Raw genomic sequence first — 14,721 nt, forward strand, 5'->3', positions numbered from 1 at the left:
TCTTCTAAAATTCTATTTCAGCAATCTAAGATGGCCATTTTCTCTATTAAGTATTAACACAACTTTTTGGGGACAGAAACACAGCAAACAACTTGTGTACACACAAAAAAATTTATAATGCAAAAATGGTACTTACTATAATAGACATCAGACACATTTAATTACATATACACATATTTCATACACTGAATAACATTGATCTTCTTTTGCACTCCTTATTGTTCCACTTTCTGCCACATTTCGTACTCTCTGAACCGATCAACTCTGCCTGCCAAGTGAAAGTTTCACCTATACATACATTATTACATACCATTATGAATTGATTACTGCATTTATGAGTTTAATACGCAACGAGATTCAATTTTAGCAATCTAAAATGCTGTTACAAACATACCACCAGCAACCTCAATCAAGATGTACATGTCTATATTATGTACAACAATCAAGTCTGATTAGTTGTTTGCTGCTCCTTCATCAAAATAATTTGAATGATATTATATAATCAACCTTATAATACCCTACCCACCAACAAACATAAGGGGAAAAAAACTCTCTGAACCAATTTAATAGATATTTCGTTAAAAAAAATATTGGCATCTCTTTTTCTTTCTTGTTTAATAATATAAATTAATTAATAATTAATTCTGTAACACATGAATAATGGTGCATTAAGAATCTGTACCTGTAATCAATCAATGATCATATTTGAAGTTCTTCAAAATCTACATGAAGGTCAGGGATTTGAGAGATGATGGGCCAGTACTTGCCTTTCGTACTACTGCACTTTTTCATCAGTTCCGCCGAGGACGAGTCTACACACAAACGGGAAAGTAACGGAAGTAGCATCACCGGTAGATCTTTAAGCTTCGGGCACGATCGAATAAGAAGTTCTTCAAGACAAGTGAGGTGCTGTAAACCCTCTGTGAACGAACACACATTCATGAAACCGTGTAATTGTAGAAAAGTCAACGATTGTGGAAGAACAAACGGTGATGAAGCGATGAATCTTTTGTTCCTTGTATCTTCCACCTTGGCAAACAGAACCACTCCCGAATTTTTACCGTATAAATATAGTTTAACCGGTGAGGCTGGGAAACTTTGCATACCCCATTCAGAAACCGGCTTATTTAAACCCCCTATCGTTAAGATTCTTAAATTCGGAGGCCATAACCTACAAGGAAAGGCATGATCCATATTTGGACAATCTCGTACCCACAACTCTTCCAAAGACGTAAGACTTTGCAAATGCTCATGTGGAAATGATTTTAGATTCTTGCAATTATTGATCTCGAGATATCGTAGGCTAAAAAGCGGAAGAAAACCAAAACCGTTTTCTGGAATGGATTCTATATTATCGCAACCACAAATTGTCAATTTGGTGAGATGAAGTAAGCATCCTACAGGAAATGAATGAAGATTTGGCACTCGAGATATGGAAAGCGATTCAAGTGAGGATAAAAAGTTGTTGAGAAACAGACTCTCGTCCATATTACCGAAGTAGAAAATATGAAGTATCTTCAAAGTTGATGGGAGGTCTTTCGGAAAGGTTAACGATGTGATGGAACCACAACTGTATAACACCAAATTCTCGATATTATTTGAACACACGTAACTCTAGAGTCTCTGACAATTGTGAAGTTCAACTTTAGCAAGTTTTTTCAGATCAACCCCCATATTCACCTGTTTCTCTTCCAACGACACCAAATTTCTACAAGATTTTACTTTTAAATCCAATAAACTTACAAGAAACTTGCACGCTTCTGATTCGGTTTCCCACAAGTATGTAAGTTCATCACACGCTATGATGGATATATATTCAACTGCACCAAGATGCTTTAAAACATCTATGTGTAGTTGAGTAAGTGATGGGAAAATGATCACAACGGGCAATCTACAAAACGGAAACAAACATCCGTTTGACAAGCATTTCCCGACCCATATGAACCTGTGAGAAAACTAACAAATAAGGTATACCACAATCACCACAAATCAGCCCCAATTCTGTCCCAAATCAGCAAATACAAAATAATTGAGCACACACAATACACACGAGACTTTTTACGTGGAAAACCTCTCAAAATCGAGAGTAAAAACCACGGGACTCGTAAGCCACTTAATGTTCCACTATCATCAACAAAGAGAACAATACAATAGGTCTTCTCTAGATCATATAGAGGTATACAACATCATCATACTCTTGAACTACAACAATCAACAAGTATATGAACAACCTAAAAAGACAAAAGAGGAATTATCTCACCCAAAAATCTGCTCTCTGTTCCAGCAGCAAGAACACGACCTACAGACCTTATTAGACGAATTCAACGGTTGAAAATGTTGGCACTGATGTCAGGAAGACACAGTCCAAAAATTGTGAAGATTCAACGGTCGGATCTCCGGGGATCGAAGGTTTTCTGGCCTGCTGTCACTGTAGACGGGAATTGGGGTTTTGACTCTTTTTCTTGATCTCTCTTGCACTCTTGATAATGAAAACAGCTGCAACTTGATGTTTTAAGATGCCCTCCTATGCTTGACCAAGTCAACCAAGCAATGGGCCTAATTTTGTTGGGCTTGGGCTTGTTAATACTTACTCATATTTGGAAACCCAATAACAAAACCCAACAAATCTCCCCCTTTCCAATTATGAGGAAGGAATCGCCATCCCGGCGATCGAGCAACATACCTTGAGCTTCTCACTTGCTAAAGCCTTTGTGAACATGTCGGAACCATTATCATCGGTGTGAACTTTATCAAGTTCAAACGAACCATCTTCAAGACGTTCTCTAATCCAATGATACCGCACATCTATATGTTTTGTCCGCTTATGATACATAGAATTTCTAGCCAAATGAATCGCACTCTCATTATCACAAAGAACCACATATCGTGATTGCTTAAACCCAAGGTCTTGTAGAAACCTTTTCATCCACAATAGTTCTTTGCACGCTTCTGTTGCTGCCATATACTCAGCCTCGGTTGTAGACAATGCAACACACTTTTGTAACCTTGATTGCCATGAAACTGCTCCCCCTGCGAAAGTCATCAAATATCCAGAAGTGGATTTCATGTTATCTTTGTTTCCTGCCATATCTGAGTCTGTATAACCAACAAGCACCGGCTCTCCATTTCCGAATGTGATACCTAACTTTGAAGTACCTCGTAAGTATCTTATAATCCATTTAACCGCTTCCCAATGCTTCTTACCCGGATTTGACATAAACCGACTAACAACACTTACCGCATGAGCTATATCTGGCCTAGTACACACCATAGCATACATCAAGCTACCAACTGCTGACGCATATGGAACTATATCCATCTCCTCAACATCCTCCTTTGAAGTAGGACAATCTCTTTCTGTTAGCTTAAAGTTGTTTGTAAGAGGGGAACTAACCACTTTAGCATTCTTCATGTTGAATCTACTTAGCACCTTTTCAATGTATTGCTCTTGTGATATATGTAACGTCTTAGCACCTCTATCTCTAGAAATCCGAATGCCAAGAATCTGTTTTGCTGGCCCCAAGTCTTTCATAGCAAAAGACTTGCTCAATTCTCGCTTCAACTGCGCAATTCTTTTAATATTTTTACCAACAATTAACATATCATCAACGTATAACAACAATATGATGAAATCATCATCACCAAACCTCTGAAAGAAAACACAATGATCTGAAGTTGTCTTTCGGTAGCCTTGCTTTCCTATAACCGACTCAAACTTCTTATACCACTGTCTCGGTGCTTGCTTCAACCCATATAAACTTTTCTGAAGTCTACAAACATAATTTTCTTTACCCTTAACCCGAAAACCTTCAGGTTGCATCATGTAGATTTCCTTATCCAAATCACCATGAAGAAAAGCAGTCTTGACATCCATCTGTTCAACCTCAAGATCAAGACTAGCAGCTAATCCAAGAACCACTCGAATAGATCCCATCTTCACAACCGGTGAGAAAATCTCATCAAAATCAATACCCTTTTTCTGGCTGAATCCTTTAACGACTAACCTAGCTTTGTACCTTGGTTGTGAAGTAAGCTCATCTGTCTTCACTTTGAATACCCATTTGTTTCTCAAAGCTCTCTTGCCTTTAGGTAACTTCACCAGCTCATAAGTATTGTTCTCATGCAAGGAATTCATCTCATCTTGCATAGCTTCACCCCACTCTTTCTTATGCTCATCTTTCATTGCTTCTGAATAACATTCTGGCTCTCCCCCATCAGTAACTAATACATACTCATCAGCAGAATATCTAACAGAAGGATGACGGTCTCGGGTAGACCGCCTAAGTGGGACAAATGGGGGCACATCTGGTACTGGAATCTCTACCTGCTCCGGAGCATAATCATCATCAGTACCATGTTCATCATTATGAACATCATCTCCAACATGTTGTGGAGTAACTGGATCCAAATCAACAAGATCAGCACTAGTTTGAGGAACTGAATCTGTCTTCTCAACATCTTTTAACATCTGATCTTCTGTAAAAACAACATCTCGGCTTCGTACAAGTTTCTTCTGAACTGGATCATATAACCTGTACCCAAAATCATCTTCACCATAGCCGAGGAATACACATGGCTTAGTCTTCATATCAAGCTTTGACCTCTCATCTTTGGGAACATGAACAAAAGCTTTACATCCAAAAACTCGTAAATGACGGTAAGAAACATCTTTGCCGCTCCAAACCCTGTTAGGAACATCAAAACGCAAAGGAACACAAGGGGTTAGATTAATAATATGAACTGCCGTATTTAAAGCCTCACCCCAAAAGGAATCGGACAACCCTGCATGTGAAAGCAAACATCTAACTCTCTCAACCAAAGTTCTGTTCATCCTCTCTGCTAAGCCATTCAACTGAGGTGTCTTTGGTGGAGTCTTTTGATGCCGAATACCATTCTCCTTACAGTAAGCATCAAATCTGCCAATGTATTCACCGCCATTATCAGTCCGAATACACTTGAGTTTCTTTCCCGTTTGCCTTTCAACTAGTGTATGAAATTCTTTAAACTTTTCAAATACTTGATCCTTTGACTTTAAGGTATAAACCCACACCTTCCTGGAATGATCATCGATGAATGTAACAAAGTAGGAACATCCACCAAGTGTCCTAGTCTTCATAGGCCCACAAACATCCGAATGAACTAGATCAAGTATGTTCTCCATTCGAAAAGGAGAATGACTCTTAAACGCAACTCTGGTCTGTTTCCCTGCCAAACAGTGAGAACACTTACTCAAATCAATACCACTAACACCCGACAACACATTCTTCTTGAACAAGATAGACATCCCCTTTTCACTCATGTGGCCAAGTCTTTTATGCCACAACTCATTAGAATCAACATTGTCCACTGCGTTAACAATGTTCTGGATGATCTTCGGACGCGTGATGTATAATCTTGAGTCTTTCTTGCCTCTTCCCACTATCATAGAACCAAGAGTTAGTTTCCAAATACCATTACCAAAACCGTTATAATAACCATCATCATCAAGAATGCCTGTTGAAATAACATTAAGTCTCATATCCGGAACATGTTTTACATTATGCAAAACTAACTCCATTCCCGTGTCAAATTTCAAACAAACATCTCCAATACCAACGATCTTTGATAACCCGGCATTACCCATCCTAGCAAATCCATAGTCACCTGGAGTGTAAGATGAAAAGTGATCTCTACAAATTGCAACATGACATGTAGCACCACTATCAACAATCCAACTCGTGTCATCATGAGTAAGATTGATCATATCATAATCAATACAAACAAAGAACTCATCTGTGATAGCGTTAACTTCAACCTTATCATCATCACCACCATCACTTTTCTTTTGTTTATTCTTGTCATATGCCTTTTTCTTCTCATTCTTCAACTTTGGACAATACCACTTTGTGTGCCCCTTTTCATGACAATTATAACACTCAACGTTAGCAAATTTGCCTTTGCGTGAGCTGCTACGATGATTGCCTCTTTTACCCTGACCTCTACTATGACTTCTCCCCCGCGTTTCTGTGACCAAGATATCTGACTGTGAAGAGGAACCTTGTGACTTTCTTCTCATCTCTTCATTCAAAATACTACCCTTAGCCAATTCCATGGTGATAGTACCATTCGGTGCAGAGTTGGACAAAGATGTCCTAAAAGTCTCCCAAGAGTCCGGTAATGTACCAAGTAACCAGAGACCCTGAATCTCATCCTTAAACTTGATACCCATACCTGCAAGCTGATTTATAATACCCTGATATGCATTTAGGTGATCTGTAATAGGAGTCCCATCATGGTACTTCAAAGCCATCATCTGCTTAATTAAGAACAACTTGTTATTCCCAGTCTTTCGTTCATATAACTGCTCAAGCTTTTTCCATAAGGCTTTAGCATCAGTCTCCCCAGTAATATGATTCACAACATTATCATCAACCCACTGCCGAATATACCCACATACTTGTCTATGCAAAATTTTCCATTGAGCATTAGATTTTTCCTCAGGTTTATCCTCAGTAAAAACAGGCAAATAATAATCTTTCACATAAAGAAGATCCTCCATTTTACCTTTCCAAACATGATAATTTGAACCATTTAAACTAATCATTTTACTTGTATTAGCTTCCATCTTTCACACAAGTCAAATCAAATAACCTAGCTCTAGATACCAATTTGATGGGAAAATGATCACAACGGGCAATCTACAAAACGGAAACAAACATCCATTTGACAAGCATTTCCCGACCCATATGAACCTGTGAGAAAACTAACAAATAAGGTATACCACAATCACCACAAATCAGCCCCAATTCTGTCCCAAATCAGCAAATACAAAATAATTGAGCACACACAATACACACGAGACTTTTTACGTGGAAAACCTCTCAAAATCGAGAGTAAAAACCACGGGACTCGTAAGCCACTTAATGTTCCACTATCATCAACAAAGAGAACAATACAATAGGTCTTCTCTAGATCATATAGAGGTATACAACATCATCATACTCTTGAACTACAACAATCAACAAGTATATGAACAACCTAAAAAGACAAAAGAGGAATTATCTCACCCAAAAATCTGCTCTCTGTTCCAGCAGCAAGAACACGACCTACAGACCTTATTAGAAGAATTCAACGGTTGAAAATGTTGGCACTGATGTCAGGAAGACACAGTCCAAAAATTGTGAAGATTCAACGGTCGGATCTCCGGGGATCGAAGGTTTTCTGGCCTGCTGTCACTGTAGACGGGAATTGGGGTTTTGACTCTTTTTCTTGATCTCTCTTGCACTCTTGATAATGAAAACAGCTGCAACTTGATGTTTTAAGATGCCCTCCTATGCTTGACCAAGTCAACCAAGCAATGGGCCTAATTTTGTTGGGCTTGGGCTTGTTAATACTTACTCATATTTGGAAACCCAATAACAAAACCCAACAGTAAGTCCTTTGATATTATTCATCGACAATTCTATAATCAAAGAAGACACACAAACTATGCTGTTTAACACTGCAACAGAACAGTCTTGTATATGTACCACCCGAAGTGATGGTATCGATTCGATTGTCAATGTAGCTAGTTTCGGGCAGTTAATTATAGAAATCTCACGAAGACAAGGAAACGGTGTTGCAGTGCTATCTTTATCACCATCAATAATAGTTGACCAAATCTCCCAACCCTGCATATCTCTAAATTCCAAAACTTCGAGTGATGCAAATGCAATACCGTGGGAACTTTTGATAAAGTCGGGACCGAGTATCTTCAACCCATTCATGCTTCCAATAAACAACTTCTGAAGTGACGGTAGATATCCAAGTGTCGGTAAATATTTACATCTTCTGCAACCACGTAAAGTAAGATTTATTAAGCTAACAAACGAGGGATCCCCGATCCAATTAGGAAATTTTAGTCCCATGAAGAACGAAATCTTGAGGCTTCTTAGCTTGTCATAAGGTCTTAGCCCTTCGAGTACTTCAAAATCAAAACTTCCATCTCTAGAATCATTGAAAACATCACTCCACTCCATCTCCAAATCACGAAGACCCTTTATTTGCTGTAAGTTGGCTTCCTTTGATTCATTTGCATTTATTACTTTATGCAATCCTTTAATGGAAAGTTGACCTTGAAGATGCAAAAGCCCTTTGAACTCGGATATCTCGAACCCATTAAGTCCTCCAATAATGACTTTTGATAGCGTTTGTAGACTCGTCAACCTACCAATCCCTAATGGCATTTGGTTCAAGTGTGAAGTATTACTAATATCAAGATGTCTCAAGTTTACTAATTTCACACAAGTGTCTGGCAACGAAGATAACAAATGACAACCAGAAAGCAACAAGCTTTGTAGATTATACAAGTCTCCGACTTGTTGAGGTAAACATGTAATGTATGTCTTGGAAAAATTGAGATACCTCAAATGTTTGAGGCTACCAATGGATCCCGGTACCTCTTTTATTGAATAATTAGCCAAGTTTAACACCCTTAAGAACTGTAGTTGTGGTATTATTTCAACAAGAACCTTGTTAGATAAGGAGGATCTTTGCCAAGAATATACCTTTTGTACCGAGAGTGCTAAAAAAGTTCTCAAACGTCTAGCTCTTAGCATTGTCTTGAACTTCTTGTATATGCCATCTCTATGATGAATAAATGAAACGTGATGGACCTTATCTAAATCTTCAAACGTGGTGTGAACATTCATCTTATCTTCCAATTTACAAAAAAATTCTCCTCCAACACTAATGGCCAAATCATTTATAAGTTCGTGCATTATATACCTAGATCTATCATTGCTTAAATGCTGAAAAAATGATCTTGATTCTAGCTCTTCAAAAGACTCGCGACCTAAATTCTCCATTGACTTGCTGCTTCTTGACTCGTACAAAAACCCTTCGGCCATCCAAAGTAGAACTAGTTCATCCTTGTCAAACAGATAATCCTTAGGGAATAAGCAACAATATGCAAACATCCGCTTCAAATGTGGAGGGAGATAGTAGTAGCTTAATCGTAAAGCCGGAAGAATCTTACCTTCACTCTGTAAGTTCCATATCTCGCTATTAAGCAAATCCTCCCATTCTTCTTCATTTGTCTTTTTTCTCAACACTCTCCCAAGTGCTATTAACGCCAACGGCAATCCACCACATTTTTTCATAATACCTTCACCATGCAATTTGAGAGTTGGGTGTGAATCAAAGTTTGGTTTACCTAACGCGTGTTGAGCAAACAAAGATAGGGATTCTTCATTTGACAAGAGCTCAAGATGGTAGGATTGAACCGAGTCCATCACCGTTGCAACCATAGTCTTCCGTGTTGTTACAATAATCTTACTTCCTGGTGCCCCTGCAATAAAAGGGCGTTGGAGAAGTTCCCATTCCTTGTAGTTTTCGTTCCAAACATCATCTAGAACAATTAGGAACCTTTTCTTTGAAAGTTTTTCTTCAAGGGCCACTTGAAGCAAATTAAAATTGGCAAAATCATTATCCTCTTTAGTAATAGCTTGAAAAATAGCCTTACTAATGTTATAAACATCAAACTCGTCGGAAACACAAACCCATGCCCTAAGTTCAAAGTGATCCTTCACTTCCTTCTCGTTGTACACAACTTGAGCAAGAGTGGTTTTCCCTACCCCACCTAGACCAACAATAGACAAGATCCCGACATTTTGATTACATGGTTCATCCCGCAACAACTCGCCCATTAACGCCTCTTTATCCCCTTTGCGACCCACGATTCTAGATGCATCAACCAACGATGTTTCCTCCATTCGTCTACGTGTCGTTGACCTTTCAACATTATTAATCAAACCCAATATATTTTTTTCCTCAACAAGAGCATGCAATTTGGTTGTAATCTCATCCAGCCTAGAACTCATCTTACGACCATACATAATTGTATGAGGAGTGTAATTAGTACAACAAGTTGGAACAAATTTCAATACCTTACTAGTACTATTGTCACTGCCAGTATAAATTTCTTCACTCGAGTGGCGTTGCATAGCTTCAGTGGCTAAATCATCGAGTACATCGTCTATGTCGTAAGTCAGATGCTAGAGCTGATCAAGCCATAACTGAACAGCTCTGTCTCTTACATGCTTATGTCCAGCATCCACAAGCACAGCTTGGATTTGTAGCAAGGTGTTTTTCCATTTGTTAAGCTCTGAATAGATACCTGCAGATCTAGCTAGCCTGATCAAGTCAGCAGATGCCAATTTCTCAAATAGCACTGTGATGAATGCTCCAATAAAGATTTCTGCAACAGGCATTGAAGAATGGAAAGTTAGTTTCTTTCTTGGAATTTTGATTTTGGAATGATTAAGGTAAGAATAAGAATGAATAGATTCAGATTATATGAAGGTTGACTGACTTTGTGCAAATAGTGAGTGAGTATGGTGATCATTCTAAGCCACAAGTCTCCATGTGGTGCCTTACACTTGGATATATACAATAGGTAGGTGTCTAATTGGACTTGCCACTAGGAATCAAACATATTATCTACTGTTATTTATTTTATATTTTGCATTTTATTTTATCAAAACTCAAGTTGTTCACACAAAACACCAAAAAGTGTGAATTCACTCAACTTTGATGTTACTTTTCTTTGCACATGAGCATAAAGATCAACAGCCTCCCTCTCACTCCCATTCTGATTATATGACTTGGTATTCCATGGCACCCATTTTCATTCGGGCATTTCATCGAACATCTTCCATTCATACTCAATTGCCAACAGGGGCGAATTAGGGGGGCCGCTCGTCCCCAGTCGATTTCGAAATTTTAGTGTAAAATATTGGACCTTTTTCATTCGGGTCAGGTGGCGGGCCAGGAGGTTTGTAACGAGGTTGGTACGTGTTCATGTTGAGGTTGGTGTTGTTGAAAAATTGTTACAGGAGGTGAATAATAATTCAAACTAGTCCGGTCCGGCCCGCGCGATACGGCGGGGGCTTTTGGCCGGCGTATTCATATTTAACGCAGTTTTATTTACAGAGGGGAAAACGGCCCATGTGTTATGCGTCGTTATTGATGTCGTCGTCTTTAGTGTTTTTTAAAATCTGTTCGGTTCAAACGTAGTTAGTTTCGTTTTGTTGATAAAATTATTTCGAGCCTGACGGTGCTGGCGAAAAAATTTAACTCGCGGCAAGCAGGAAAATACGGGCTGCCGTTGTGTTTAGCATTTTTTAAAAAGTGTCCGTTCCGACCGTAGTTAGTATCGTTTTGTTCATAAAATTATTTCGAGTCTGACGGTGCTGTCGGAAAAATTTGACTCGCGGCGAGCGGAAAGATACGGGCTGTCGTTGTATTTAGCGTTTTTTAAAAAGTGTCCGTTTCGAACGTAGTTAGTTTTGTTTTGTTCGTAAAAATATTTAGAGTTTAACGGAGTGCTTGGTGAAATTTAACTCGGAGCGAGGAGGAAGATACGAGCTATCGAAAGGTTTGAGTGGAGTTTTTATTTTAATTTAGGGAATTTACGTTTTAACACCCCGAGGTTTGGTGTATTTTTTGTAAGCTGGTTGTAGTTGAGGGGGGAAATGGAAAATTAAGGTGTGAAAAGGCTTTGGTACTGTTGTCGCTTTTGGGAGAGAGGAAACGACCAAGAAGCCCATGCTTTTTAGTATGTAAAAATAGTGTTAGTGTTAATGGGTTTGTGTGTGACGAGTCATTGCTAGGTAGGGATGTAGGTGAAGTTTTGGTTCTTGAAGTCATAATGCCTCTACTACATAGTCTTTATACGAGTTCGTAGAGTCGGGTTTTTTTGAAAGCTAAGATGCGGAATATGCTAGCTAAAAAGTAAAAGATAAGTGTTTAATGATTAAAAATTAAATGGTTCAAACACGGATCAAAATTAATCTATTTAGCATTATCTGTCATTCATAGGTGAGGAATAAAGACGTTGAATGTTGAATTAAGCATTCAACGTTAGTCCATTCAATTAAGAGGTAAAAACGCACTCTAAAGTATTTAGTGGTGGTGGCAGTTGAGAAGTGAACCGGAAGCGTTATGGTCCAAAGTAATTCGATCAGTCTATGGTACGGATGGTGGTTTACATATAGATGGGAGCAATAACAGAATGTCCTCAACATGGAACCAGATTAGAAAAAGCGGATTTTCAATTGAAAAGTTGGGAATCAATTTTATTGGATCGTTTCATCGAAAGGTGGGTTGTGGGAATGACACTCGGTTTTGGTTAGACAAGTGGCTACCAAATGGGAGTCAAATCCTAAAAAACCTATCCGAGGCTTTTTGCCTTAGAATCTAATAAAGAAGCAACAGTTGATATGAGGGCTCACAACTCTTCCAATGGTTTGGTGGGAGATTGGTGTTGAAACTCAAGAATTAGAGGTAGAACATGTGGTGAACTCGATAATCTTGTTGGGTGTATCGTAGTTGCAGACCCATTAAACTCAAATCCGGATACCTGGTCTTGGGCTCTTCATGGTTCGGGTAATTTTTCGGTTAAACATGTTTCTCAGTTATGTGACGACTACCTGCTAGGATCAACTCTGATTCCAGGTACGCAGGTAAATTGCTGGAATAATTTGGTTTCGAAGAAAGTCAATATATTTATATGGCGTTTATGTATGGATTGTATTCCGACTCGGGCCAAATTAATGAAGAGGGGTGTCTTTATAAATGCGGTCAACTGCCCTTTTTGTGATGTTGTTACGGAAGATTCTGACCATTTGTTCTGTAATTGTGGGATGACAAAGCCACTATGGCATGGCGTTCTAAGCTGGTGGGGTATCACAGGTTCGATTCCTACGTGAATTCCAAATGCTATAACCGATCCTCGTTTTGATTTGGGCTCTACAGATGCAAGCTTGGCCTGTCTTGTATCACAATATGTCCTTTTATGGGCGATATGGAAGTGGAGGAACAAATTGATACATGCTTCGGTAGAAAAAAGAAACGCCATTTTCAACGCCATTTTCAACGAAGATATCCTGGAACAAGTTAAAATTCTCTCTCACTTATGGATCGTTAACAGAAAAGGAAAGGTTACAAGGGACTTGGAAGTTTGGAGGAGCCTCCCTAGATCTCAATAGGTGCTGTCGGGTTGTGTTTGGGTGTATTTTTGTTGGTGTTCTTAAATTTTGGTGTCTTGTAGGTGTTGTATCTTGTGGTGTTTGTGTGGTGTTGTAATGATCTAGTCTGTTACTTGCGAACTTGTGTTTTGTATCTTGCCTTTTGATGGCTTTTTTCTATATAGCATAGCCTTTCAAAAAAAAAAAAAAGTATTATGTTTTTGTTTATTTATTTTCATAACTTAGAGTTTTGTTAATATGTCATGTTCTCATGTGACATGGTAAAAATCTATCTGAGATTGTATATGATATACGAGTAACAAAATAATTAATTAAGTGTGAGATGGTTTAAATATTAATAATTCAAATTTGTAATTTGACTTACTTTTTTTTTTTTGAAGACAAGATATATTTCAATACTCAACAACGAAAAACGTACAATGAGATGTGTCCATAAAGAAACTGACACCTAAAAAACATACATCACAAGATTTAACCGCAACAATTACAACTATACAATAATGAGGTTGTGAAGAGAACAACCGCTAACTACAACACGAAAACGACCTGAAGAACTACACGAAAGTACTCACGAACTCGAAGGAACCCACACGAAGATTGTTATTCACGTTGCATTAAGGTACACGCTAGGATTTGAAAGCCAGCCACTCGATGTTTATCTTTTTCTTTTTACACTTAGCCGAAATCCACTCGAAAAACAAAACTTGAATCTCATTTAAAGTCACCGGGGGATTCCAAGATTTATCTCGGAAAACTTTGTTATTCTGGTATTTCTAAATAAGATAGACGTAAAAACATGTTTGATAATTACGGAGAGTATTAATGAACATGACATGATGCAAACTTATTGTATTAACATTTTATTTTATACATGAATAAAAGAAATAAATTATGTTTGATACTCGTAGTTGTTTTGTACATGATTTAAGGATATTACTAAAGGAAAATAAATTTATTAATTAATTAAGTGATTAAAAGATATTTTAACATCATTTGACGTTAAAAATTTACAAACAAACAAATGCACTACATATTAAACGGCCGGTTACCGAATCATCTCATTAGACTATAATCAAACATAACCTAAACCAAAGTTTTATTATACCGTATACGAGTATAACATAACATATTAACTTTAACATATTAACATTAACATTAACATATAACATTATAATAAAGTACGGAGTAGAAAAAACGTTATAAGATTTTTGGAGCATTGCTTCGGTCAGCTTAATTTACCACGTCTCTAAACTCTAAAGCAAGGATTTGATAAATACTAAAGATTTCATGCATATTTGAATATTTGTTACTAGTATTTGTTAGTAGAATAGTTACGAATACTATACATATTGTCCGGCCGATATCAATGACGTTGTTTCGATGACTAAAAAAAATTACACGAGACAAGGCGTAGATTAGAGAATGGCTTGGTTTCGATGACATGGCACAATATGAGTGGCTATTCACTCATAGGTTGACGTCAACCATTTTTCTCCCGAAACTTCTTCACCACCTTCACATTTTTTTCCTCTCGAAACTTATACATTCTTCCATCTCATATTAGATCAATCTAGAAACCCCTCCAAAAACACCTATATAAAACCAATTATAACCCCATGCATTAGATCCACAGTAAAATCACAACATTTGCACCATATCATTACATATTTACAGCAAATATTCATCTTTTATACCAATCTTAAAACTAGCAAAA

General features: G+C 37.8%; 1 pseudogene; it reads right to left on the minus strand.

The window, feature by feature from the left end:
• On the minus strand, positions 1-10,229 carry LOC139904118 (putative disease resistance RPP13-like protein 1; annotated as a pseudogene).
• Positions 10,230-14,721: the final 4,492 nt, after the last annotated feature.

The sequence above is a fragment of the Rutidosis leptorrhynchoides genome, chromosome 4 (assembly GCF_046630445.1).
Source record: "Rutidosis leptorrhynchoides isolate AG116_Rl617_1_P2 chromosome 4, CSIRO_AGI_Rlap_v1, whole genome shotgun sequence".
In the NCBI taxonomy this organism is placed as follows: Eukaryota; Viridiplantae; Streptophyta; class Magnoliopsida; order Asterales; family Asteraceae; genus Rutidosis; species Rutidosis leptorrhynchoides.